The sequence below is a fragment of the Amblyomma mixtum genome, chromosome 3 (genome assembly GCF_055824585.1).
Source record: "Amblyomma mixtum isolate Tamu chromosome 3, ASM5582458v1, whole genome shotgun sequence".
In the NCBI taxonomy this organism is placed as follows: domain Eukaryota; kingdom Metazoa; phylum Arthropoda; class Arachnida; order Ixodida; family Ixodidae; genus Amblyomma; species Amblyomma mixtum.
In genome coordinates this window covers 346,088,485-346,101,025 of record NC_143014.1, presented here as the reverse complement: position 1 = coordinate 346,101,025, position 12,541 = coordinate 346,088,485, and the positions used below count along the sequence as shown (strand labels likewise).

The 12,541-nt window shown below is 44.4% G+C and overlaps 1 pseudogene; it reads right to left on the bottom strand.

Annotated features, from left to right (window-relative positions):
• The window catches only part of LOC149356245 (uncharacterized), a 63,676-nt pseudogene extending 54,141 nt beyond the window's left edge, over positions 1 to 9,535 (bottom strand).
• Between the last annotated feature and the right edge of the window lie 3,006 nt (positions 9,536 to 12,541).

Here is a 12,541-nt window from a genome sequence, read left to right as displayed (position 1 = left end):
TCTAGAAAACAGTCGCACTTGTTAGGACGTTTTTGTGCTGGCAGCGCTCGGTTCGAAGCCATTTTTATATGGCCTAGAAGGGCCGGGGTACTTCGTGCGAAGTTTTCTACGATCTTAAGCTCGACGAACTCGCTAGCTTCGACAAAGTTGCAGTGCACATCGCAAGTATCACCTGCAATGGCACCTTTTCCAACAGTTCGCGCTTTTTGTTTATCTGTTAGCTGTTTGTTTATTTACTCTGGTGCATGTGTTTGTGTGTGCGAGAGCGTGTATGCGTTTGTGTGCGTTTGTGCGCGTGCGTGTTATCGATCAAACACAAGCGCTAGCTTCGTATTACAGTCGCAAGCTTCGAATTCGCGTTCAGGAAATATTTCAACTGGTTAAGTCGATTAGACCCATCCAATGTTAACATTATAATCTAGGCCTTTCTTAAGAGTGGCCGGAAATTCCGCTGTGAGTACGCGATCTGACACGGGGCTGTACGTTTGTATGCATACGGTCTAAGTGTGAAGCCCGATAGGAGTGCGTAGTCTTTCTTGTTTTCTGCGTAGTACATTGAGAGGCACATATCCTTTGAGACATGCTGAAAAATATTCGAGAAGTACCACATGTATACATCTCTGCGCATTTGACTCATTTAAGAGAAAAACTTCAGAACGCGGACAATCGAGCAAGCACGAGCAAAACTGAGGCGCCGACACACGAGGCCGCATTGTAGCGCCGTTGAACCGAGTGTTGGCTCTCTTCGGTGAAGCTGTTGCATAGAAAATCGATAGTCCGCTAAAGGTCTAGATTGCACGCGTTTCCACGAGAAAAACGTTTAGGCAGCTCATTCGAGCTTATATCGAGATTATGGCCACATCCCTTGCCGGCAGCAACTCCTGGCGGGCGGGTGTCTACAGTTGGACGGAACGTACCTTTATTCTTTTGCACTTACGACCCGCAGGAGGCAGTTGCCGTACGTAGAATTCCCCGCGCCCACGTCAGATCTCAATCAACATGCAGGATTCATTGTCTGCGGTCGCATTACTGCGTGTTTACCCAACTCGCGATAATCCGAGAGCACGGCGTGTCGTTTGATAAGCGAAGCACTGGCATTTTTTTCATTAGATGTTGTATGTAGTAGGTGCGTTAGAGTGCGGCTGCTGGTCGCATGCTGTTGTGAATTTTTCCAAGACTCGCGAGAGCACGCAATGCATTCAAAGCCACACGTTTGCGTCGTTGCTGTCTGTGTGTACGCGTCCCAGCGCAGTCAGCTGTTTGTTGTGCATCTGTGTGTTAATTTCCAACAGATGTGAAAAATTGCTTTCAATTAAAAAATAACGTTAAAACAGTCATGTAATTTTTTTATACTGTGTGACAGATCAGATCAAGATTGCACCTTGAAGACAAGTTCTTGATAGTGAAAAAAATTTTAAAGGATGGCACGACCTTCTACCATTATCAGCCATTTATATTTCGTACCACGAAGGTACATTCATTCGATAATACTTTTTACAAGGATATAAATCAGCCGCCGCAGCGACTCAGTGTTTATGGCATTGGGCTGCTGACAGTAAGGAGCGGGTTTATATCCCATCCACAACGGCCGCATTTAGATGAAGGCGAAAGTCCACAGGCCCATGTACTGTGAGAAACTTTGTTATCCAACCAGAGGGGATTGAAAAATCTGGAGCCCTTTAATACGGCGTCTTTCATCGCCTGCTCTGAGACGATAAATCCCTATAAAAATAAACCATGGATATATATCTACACTTCGGCTCTCATCTTATGAATTTGCTTATCCAGCTGAAGGCTGCCTGTTCTACTTTATTACTAAACTTGACGCCCTGCCTACTTAATACAATAAAAAGAATTTAAATGTTTACACATGACATCGCATTCATCAAGAATACCTTTAGTGACTCAGGTGCAACCGCACTGTGCGTTCCTGTTTCGCCGTTGTCCTTTTTTTGTTCACCTGATGTGCACAGCGTAACAAGTTTCGCTGGAATTTGGCACACGGGACTAAGATAGCCAACGAAATTTGAGTAAGCAAGCTGCCGTGGCAAATAGAGGCATTATCATTGTAACCATGTGGAGGAAAGCACGCATATAGCAATAGTTCAGGTTTCTGGTCTGCAGCTGCTGCTTAAGCAAAGAAACGTGACAGAAAATACTGTCACTCATTGTCTCATCATGTGACAACGAAGATGAAACAGCAAACTATGATTGCTGTCTTAACTGCTTTCACTCGCCAATGCGAAGATTAACCAAGTTCCGCTCGTGAAGCGATGTAGAGGACGATCACACTTTCAACTAAAGTAATTTTTAATGCATCCGCAAAGGCTCCATAGCAGGTTCTGTGTCGTGTTTGAAGCCGTCCTGTGCAAACATGTCGATGCATAATTGAAGAAAAAAGGAGCGCCTTTTTGAGGCTACCCTGAGTACCTTTCTATTTAGTGCGATGCATGGGGAGCTGAAATAAGGTTCCTAAGAAAACACTGACACAAAAAATGTTGTACATAGAAACTAGGCTGTGAGCGTGCTGTGACATTAACTCCTTAAAACTTGCTCTCCTTGAGAGGTAATCGCAGTAGGATATAAAGTTACGCGTATGTTCTCAAATACATTGCGCTGGCAGTTTCTGTTGGTGTTCTAGTATTTTGTTCATCAATTATGTCATATTAAATAAGAGTTCCAAGAAATGCCAGAAATTCAGGCGTACACTACCCTATCCGCCTTCATCGCTTCTAAATTTGAATAAAGTTTGTCTTAACACATGCATATTTGTTTTTCTATGATTTCTTACAGGACGTTTAGAACGCAGGTCTTAAGCACCCTTTTAAGTACCAGCTCTTAAGGCTGTTCTTCTGCTCATTTCGTCCATGTCTTTTTTTTGCGCATTTCCCTCGCTTAAGCATCAGCAACAGCTTCGACTCCTAACACATTGCCAACACATAATAGAATTAGGTGTCCCCGAGGTTTTTCTGGCTCGCGCTTTGGGACGAAACCCGCAGTTTTACTTGGATGCGGCTACCCCCTCATGCGTGGCGAAATAAAGCATTATTGGTCCTTGCAGCATCTGTAACTTCAAGGTTAATCAACAAGAGTCAAATAGAATTCAGAACATTGCAGCGAATTAAGGAAGATGACATGAGGGGAGTAATGTTAAGAGGCCACGTAAGGTTTTAATGTAGACCACATAGGATTCTTTAACCTGCGCTAAGATCGCAGAGCACACCCGTGTTTTTTACGCTTCGGCTCCATCGAAATGCAACCGCCACAAGCTTCGTGGAGACTGCATAGAAAATGATTGGTTTGGTTTATGGGGTTTAACGTCTCAAAGCGACTCAGGCTATGAGAGACGCCGTAGTGAAGGGCTCCGGAAATTTCGACCACATGGGGTCTTTAACGTGCACTGACATCGCACAGTACACGGGCCTCTAGAATTTCTCCTCCAAAGAAATTCGGCCGCCGCGGCCGGGATCGAACCCGTGTCTTTCGGGTCAGCAGCCGAGCACCCTACCCACTGAGCCACCGCGGCGATTGCAGTTGCCTTTGAAATAGCGCTCGTTCGGATTGGAACAAATGCGAAATACGAAGGGATTCGTGAAAACTAGAAAAATGCACGTTCGCCAACAATGTCCTATGTCTGTGATGTGGCTGAAATCTTACGCTTACAGTAACAAGGACACCCGACATTGTAGCCTTAAGGAGAGATGATACTGGGACTGATCAATGAAGGGGTTAAAGGGATGTTCAACGTGTAAATCATGCGAGAAAAGTACTATTGCGTATGAAAAACGGTTGAGGTAAATAGTTTGGAAGCGACAGGCAGCATGTGTTATCATGTGTAGATGTAGGGGAGAAGTAGAAACTATTAGGGGAGCTCTACAGAAAGTAGCAGATGCCAATTAAGATGCAAGAAGATGCAATGGAAGAAAGTAGTACACTGTTGCTCGGACATTACTGGACGGTCAAACATGAAATTTGAATTCGGCATTCGAACAAACGCTTGAATTTTCTCCTTTAGGCTGGGTGTTGAGCGCTGGAAGTTACCGGCACAAATGACATGCCACATACGTTGTTTGAAGTTGCGTTGTGCAATACAATGAAACGAAACGACATAACATTTCTTAATCTGAGGCCCTGCAGCACTGGTATAGGAGGCCGCCGAAGAGGTCACAGCTGGTTTTTAACATGAAATACTGTCAGAATGAAGGGAATTGGACAGAATACGTTATAAATACGGGCGATCTCTCGCGGAAATAAAGATTAAGACCGGACTTGTTTGGTGTCGTGTTGTAGACGACAAATATCTCCGGACAAACCGAAATGCAAGCAGTTTATTATTTCCATAGTACATTGTTTAGCAGCACATGAATGTGAGAAAAATTTTTTTTTCTTGGTCATCACTGCAGACGAATCGTGCTTGCGACTCACTACGGGAAATACAAGTAACCACGAAACCATCAACAGACAACATACAACGACAGGTATGCAATGCAAATGGCACCGCTTTCCCTCAACATGCTTTTATGTGCCTCTTCTTCAGCGACGCAACTGCTCAGAGTGCAATTGGCAGAGCAAGCATGTCTTATGCAGAAGGTGCGGGGTCGCCACAGTTTCGGCGAAGAAGACGTGCGGAGTACGAAACTGGGAAAAGGCCATGCAGAGAGGAGGACCCATGTCGAGGGAACCGAAAAAGGCAAGAGCCGAGGGAACCCTGATCAAGGTGAGATATGCCACTGGCTAAATATATCTGTTGTGCATTCGCACAAAGGGGATCCCTCCTCAACTTCATTTCGTTTTTTTTTGTCTAGTAATTGCCAAGGTGTGCTGTGGGGCGCTCAGGCTGTAATGAAAGCCTTGTATAGACGATCTGTAATAAGTGTTTAATCGGCACAAGCAAATAGAGTAACTACAGTAAGGCATAAACTATCAATAAAAAATGGCTAGGCCTCCACAACTTGCATATAAGAGTCCCAATCATTAAATAAATAAGGGGAGATGCTGTGAGAGCAACACTTGAATATACGTGTCTGTCAGAAGCTGTTTACATCATCTGGATCGGTGCAGATCGCCAAATTGTACTTCACGTACCCCCAAAAATCTTAAGCGGTGCTCTCGGCATGCGCAGTTGATACATTCGCTGCTTATTGAAGGCTTTACGAAAATACAATCACATCACAATGGAAAACACGAACGAACGAATTTCAAAAAAGGAAAGGCTAAAGCAGCGACCTCTATGCGCTACGAGGTGCCGTCAACCTCGCACTGTGTCCAAAAATCAGCGCACGCCGGGAGCCCACACCTCTTGGCCACAGTAACCTGCCACGAGGGAATCACGCTGATTTGTGCGAGGCGCACTCATCCTGCAGTCGGTGGAATTTCGACCGTTGAGTCTAATGACTTGAGCGATGCGAAGCTCTTCTCCCGGAAGGCGCTCCACAGCCAATCACGCATCCATCAATGTACTTCTATCTAATCTTGCATTAAGTGCAAAGTAGACATCGGCCTTTGCAACAGGTTGTTCTCGCAGCGGACGAGAAACCATAACTTCACATATCTTTTCGATTGGAATCGGTTGCTAGCTGAAAACCACAGCACTGGAAGAACGATGTTTACAGGAGACAGCGCTAAAACCAATTGCAGTATTGCACCAACAAGCCTGCAAAAACGCCCTCGCATCTTTTCGATCTTCGCCCAGTGTTCCACAGCGGTTTTGCGGGCGTGCCATTGTCTGGCGTCATTCCGCATCTGTCGGAGCCGCCATTGCTTCTCAGCCTACACTCCTACTCTGGTTCCACGATGGATCCACTTAGTAGGAGGAAGTTAGTTGCAAAATCGATCCATTTATTTAACTTTAACTGTCTTTCACATATTGCTGAAATATTCTGTACTGCATTTTCTAAGATGTTTGGGAGAACAGTGCCCGGCGTAATTTTATATGTAAGTGCGTATCGCATATTTATAAGTGCAGTGGATATAACTGCCGTTATATCCAAGAGGAAGGCCGCTTTGGTGAACTCTATTGGCTATGATTTCTTTTCTGTTAGCAACAGTTTCTGTCGCTCTACCTGAAAGCTTATCCCAAGTGCTTTCGGAAAAATGTTTCCTGAAGATAACTCATCACTAGTATTGGGCAAAGAACATAATACGCGCAAGTAGCAACAGGCGGAGAAATTTCAAAAATACATTTAAACTCCTGCAGTTCTGTTATATTCATACTCTTCTACGACTTGTGGGGCTCATAGAACTCAGTTGAGGTATGAATGTTGCTTAGGATTAGCTGGTAAACTGAAAAAAAATATATTTCATTCCTTATTTCTGAGTGCTATATTGTGTCGACGATCAACGTCAAAAGCCACTTTTTAAAATAGCAAAAAAAAAATCAACTTGAAATCAGTGAGCTGAGATTTGGAAAAAAGAAAACAGAAAAGTCACCTGAAATGCACCAACCCAACTCTTGGATCCTTTTTTTGTATGATGTGTGTATGGGCAAGTCCCAGAGAGTCAGAAAAAACTGTGAAAGTGTGTAACACACAATATCTCGCGACCACCCAATAAACGCAATAGGTGAATTAAAAAAAACCGTAAGAGATCTCGTTTAAAACTTCGGTGCCTTGAGCATCTCAAAGGCATAATTTAATGAGCCATTCCTGCAGACTCTCTACCATTTTAAAAGCTTCTCGGCCATATCGTCTTTTGATATATCACACAAAGTTTTATGATACTTTTTAATTGTAAATTATGCTCACACTGTGTACTATTCATACGGAACAGGAACAAAGAACTCTTTTGTGAATACAGTTTGGCTATTTTTCAGGGAATTTGAGGAGGTTTGTTTCAGACCTCTCATGAACAGGGGAGTCTATTTCCTTGCAGAGTTTCATTACTAACCTGGCACTCAGTGCGGAAACATCGGGAAAATTACACTATCGAGAGGTCTCAAGAGTTTTATTTTCCGTGGAATCCATATGCCTCCGCTAGGCACCAGACGTCTTGATAGCGTAAAACAGCCTGAACACGACAGATCTACAGAAGCGTAAGCGTGCTGCTGAAGTGGTCCCTCATATAGTTTCTTTGCAGTATGCTTTTAAAGCGCCGCTTCAGAATGTTCTCATACGTATGCTGTTTACAATCTGGCTACAACAAGGTTTCGCAAGTTAAGTGAACTGTTGTGGTTTGAACGTTTTTGAGGATATCCGTCAATCACCGTAAAGTGTCGCAAGAATAAGCAGCATGCAAGCATTTAACGCAACCAGTTTTAGGCTGTAAAGGATGTTGCGTACACTACATGGCTGCAGTAGAGGACGTGCATAATAAAACTCTCCTTATTTATCCTGACAACTTGTACACAAGGTTAGGGCAGTAGACGCCTTCGTATTATATTTGTACAGCAGGCCATATCTTTAGCTAGCTTGCGGAACAGCCGCTTTTTCTTCGCTCCTGTGTTTTACGACGTAGCACGGGCATCGCACGGACTTAGTGAGCTTAAGCACGTGCTTTGTGAGGCTGTGCTTAGATTTGATATTTTCTCAAGTTTGCTCTGTCATAAGTTGCAGGAGCACGGAAAACACTGCCGTCACGTACGCTAGCTAAAGATTTGGCCGGCTGTACAAAAACGTAGGAACAGCTGATACGCTGAAGGCACAGCACTCATGCATTATCTATTATGTTCAGTACGGGTTCTTTTCATTTGAGAACTGAGACGTCATTTTAAATTGTACTTATTTAACCATGTTATAGATGCAGTCAGGAGTTCACCCGAAAGCTCGATTTTTTTTCCCGTAACCAGAGAGTACGGGCACAAACCAGCCTTGCCTAGTGCGTGCCTTCAGTGTTCTTCGAAGGGGCCCTCCCTCCTACCAGATTGTCCCGATCAAAAAATATTTCTACCTCTTCCTGCATTGTAGTATCAACGCAGCTCGAATATGTATATAACTCGTTACTGAAAGGGTGCCCCTTAGTCATCATTTAGCTCTGACGGGACTAACCACAAAGCAGCAATACTCTTTAAATGCCCTAAATAGACGTAGTTACGAGAAATGTCTGCCTTTTCTCGACAATCTGGCCTGTGTTCTATGTTGCCTCATCTGCACAGCTTAGATGGAGAAACAGAAACAGATTGTTCAGTACTCACCGTTTGTTAATCTTTCTTACATTGCAAGATTGGTAGTGGAGACTGGTTTCCCTTCCATGTTTCTCTCCTAAACAGCTTTTCTACAAAAACCATCTCTATTTATTTATAAATGTGCTTTTCTTCGCACACTTTCTGTGATGTATATTGGATTTTCAGCTTTCAGTCCATGCGATCCCAAACATCTGTGCGATTATCAGAACGGGAGTATGAATCACATTGCCCTATAAAAGCATTATTCCATGAGAGAGGAGTGAAAAATCTAAAAACTAGCAGGAAAAGCATATCGCATTTTAGCGAAATGAAAACAATGTTATTGCAGTGAACATGGCGTGTCAGGTGGCATGGCGTGTCAGTGCTGTGGACGGCCGGGAGGCAGGGAACAAAGTGTGTTTATTATCAGACAAGGGGCTGCTTATAAGGGCAGGTACAAGCTTGAGCATGCGCACTTGGTACCGTAAGGGCACGTGTTAACATGACAGAGCGCATACTTACATCTTACTTCTTTTCGAAGAGAAAGAAAGAAAAACGAAAGAAAGATAAAAGGAAACAGTTTCCAAATTCACATGTCAGGTACCTATGCTGCGGTCTCTCTGGCAGGGGGTAACGGTGTGGCGGTCTACGCTGACGGTCACTTCTACGAAGGATGCCCTCAGGTTGTAGCTGCGCCATCTGGTCAGGCTGGGATACCGACTCCGCCGAAATGTTCGCTTCAGGGTCGGACGTTGGTTGCATTTCTTTGGAACTGAGATGCTCCCTGGTGCGCCGCAGCTCTTGTCCGCTGTCTGTAAGTAGGGTGTATGACCTAGGTGTGCCTTCAGGGCCTACAACCACAGCTGGCGACCATGTTCTGCGTATGGTGTCGTACACCGATACTTGAGACCCGCTGCGAAGATGTGGTAAACGCTTAGCCGTTCGGTTGTAGAAGACGCGCTGCTTTTCTCTTATTTCCTGGAGGCGATTGCGAACGGATTGTGGTGGCACAGTTTGCGGTTCGAGGTGCTGGGGAAGAACCGGCAACTGGGTCCTTGTTTGGCGGCCCATCAACCTTTGAACGGGCGACTTCAGTTGCTCGTCCCTTGGCATGTTTCGCCACTCCAGCAGGGCGCTGAAAAATTCCAGGATTGCGAAACGACACTTCGTGAGCAGTTTTTTCGCCTCTTGCACCGCACGCTCCGCCAGGCCGTTACCACGAGGATAGTACGGGCTTGACGTTACATGGGCAATTCCTAGCTACGCCGCAAAAGAGCGGAAACAGGCGCTGTTGAAAGGTGGGCCGTTATCACTGCACAGCTTTGCCGGGATTCCATGAGTCGCGAAGACGAGCATGCACGCATTGTTTACCGCTGTCGCTGTTGTCTGACGTAGCTTTTGAACCTCGAAAAAGAACGAGTAGAAACTGAAACTCATGGTTGAGGGTTAAATGATGAAATAGATTAGGCAGCAAACTAGACTGAACCAGGAGAAAAGAAACAAGGACTACATTGCAAACAGTGTTTCATTTTGAGTGGTGACAAGGTCCGTAAGTTTATCACCGTACTGGTTACATTTACTCTGTTTACTATGAGAGATTTTAGGTAATCGAAAGTATAAAAGACGTGGCCCGTTTACGTCAGCAATTTCTGAAACTTCAATAGGCCTGGTGTGCTTGAAATTTTCATTATCCAGTCACAAAGCGACATAAATTAATTAAATAAATAACCGCATGTTCCATCATAAATATGCTTCAAATTAGGAGAAACGCATTGAATTGACCTGGAAGAAAACTATGAAAGAGCACTTCCAAATAATGCACCAGTATGCAGTGCACTTGATGCTAGAACTTCTGTTCGCGGAACTCAACAAAAGAAAGGGTTTGTGAAGGGGTTGAATTACGTGGGCTATGTCTACGCATCATCTGGTTATTAAGTTATTGAAATCATAATTTGATGTCTGCATTGTCAGCTTATTCAGCTTATCTTGTTGGTCCCCTGTGACGCCGTCGCCCATATGACGACATTAGAAATTAGACCAAAAATGAGAAAAGAAAACTGTGTCCTAAGTGGGAATCGAACTCGTGCCGCCAGCGTGACGCAAAACGTAGAGTTATGACGTCACTCCCGAGCTGAATAACAATCCCTGTCACGTGCAGCTAGCAAAAATGATGAAAAGAGGGGCGCGTTGCAAAATCACAGGTTACGACCAAATCCCAGCTTTGTCATCACTAGTTGACTTCCACGTTGTGGAGTATTGAGTACAATCACAAATTTTGAGCAACCGTTAGTTGTACAGCCTTGTAGGTGCTGTCATAGCATTTATCCTTGCATAAAGCTTACATACTTTAGTCAAGTTAGTGGCTAGCTTGCGACAGGGCTTCCGACCAATCACATATGGATCTTCAGTTGCATACTTTCTGAGACTACATCTTTTCTTAATGTGTCTACAGATATGTCGAGATGTGAAGTTGAAGGGTAGCTTCCGGCAGGGCTTTGGACCGATGACATATGCACCTTAAGTTGCATGCATTAGGGTGCGGTTGATGTGTCCATCAAGATATAGAGATTTTAGAGCTACTGCGCCTTTTCCTTTCCCCAAGAACCTTTCATTTCCTCAAAACACTTGCTTTCGCATTTCTCAATGCGAGCAGAATTAAGCCCTCAGAATTGTTACTTTGATCACTTGATCCCTCAATTTATGCTGTTTTTTTTTTCACCGTGACGTGAAGGAATTAGCTACAAGTGCTTATCGATTTCCATTTCACTGTGAACGATGTATCCGCTGTTTAATTTTTTTTTGTAACAGCCGTTATTCTTATCTAACCCTGCCGCGGGGCCAGAGAACCTACGGCTCTCTGTGGTTCATTTAGCAGCAATGGTGCATTTTTTTTTAACGCAGGTGTAAGTCAAAACCACTAGTTAATATGACCCCTACAACTAGATCAATGTTATTCGGTGGCTCCAAGAACGAAGATGCGTGAAGCCGCGCTCTTTTCTTTCGAACGATAATTGTCTTTTTATAGACGGTGCAGATGGGAAATCTCTATCATCTTCCAGTTGCTCTTCGAACAAATTAATACAGAGTAGAAAGGCTTTTCCTGCGGCAAAAGAAAACGTCGTTTGGTTACGTGCGAAGAATGTCCCCACTGCACTTGTAGACTAGTTGGTGGAGGAGAGGGTACGAAGATGATATGGACAATGATGCAGGCCCAAGCACGAAAATGAAGCAGCCTTCGTTCTGTTCCGGGCGAGGGAAATTCCGTCGCGGTGATTTTAAGCTTTTCTACTTTCGTTCTTCAAGCTCCCCCTCTGAAGCTTAAACGAAGGCCCCATTTAGGTGTGCTCCAACATTTACACCCCTATGTTCTTCTCTTTAACACTTTCGTTACTGAAGACGAGATGGGTTCGTCCACAGAGTCTCTACTGATCCCTCGAAGACGACGTGGGCACGTCGAAGGTCGCGTAGGCCCCAACTTCCTACCGAAGGGGCACTTTATTGCATCTTGTAAGCGCTGCCGTCAACGCGTGGCGCTAGAGAAAAAAAAAGCTTCTTGGCATGCCAAATCAGGCCGAAAATAATCTGGATGCTCTTAGCAGCCTAGCTACGGCGCCTTCTGTACTTGCGTTTACAGCGCGGGTGAACATGTCTAAGAAACAGGCCCAAAACATAGATATGTCGATGCTTAATAAAATTCAGCAGGAAAAAAATCCCTCTTTTTTTTTTGCAGTGAGGATGACGTCACCTAGTTGTGCTTCAGTACGCAGTGCTCAGATTTTAAAACCGACAGCATTTCAACGTCGGCATTTCGGCGGCGTTTGTAGGGGGAAAGGAGACGCATATGAACTGAATTTAGTGGAGATTCGGGACGCTAAAAACATTCAGCCCCGCAACCGAGTAAAGGAAGCGTCCTTTAGCACTGCTAAATATGAATACGTTCTGCTTAATAAACCAAGGCTGTAATTATATTTGGTGCCATCTGTATTCAGGCGTCGCTTTCCTTAGTACCTATAGAGGCCTCCTTCATTTGCCATCAATACAATATGAGTGCAGTAAAAGAACAATATTGCAGACATACAAAGGGATATACATACCCCAAGAGCACGATAATTTCAACAATTCAAATGCTCTACAGAATGACACTGTTGGTAGCGACTGAGGGAAATGGTTCCAATCGGTAATAGTACGTGAGAAAAAGAATTTTTGCAGACCTTAGTTCTGGCATTGTAGGGAGTTAGAGAGTTAGCCTGACGGTGACGTGTTCGGCGTGTCGTCATTGGCGTGACGTAAAGCTCTTTACCGAGGCCTCCCAACCAGTTAGAATCATCAAATATTATTTTCCTTTGTACAGGGTACAAGGATGGAGCAGCCACAAAAACCTACTTCTACGAGTAGCTTGACGAAGTGTCTGCCTCAACTAATAATAGCAGGAGAGAGAAAATT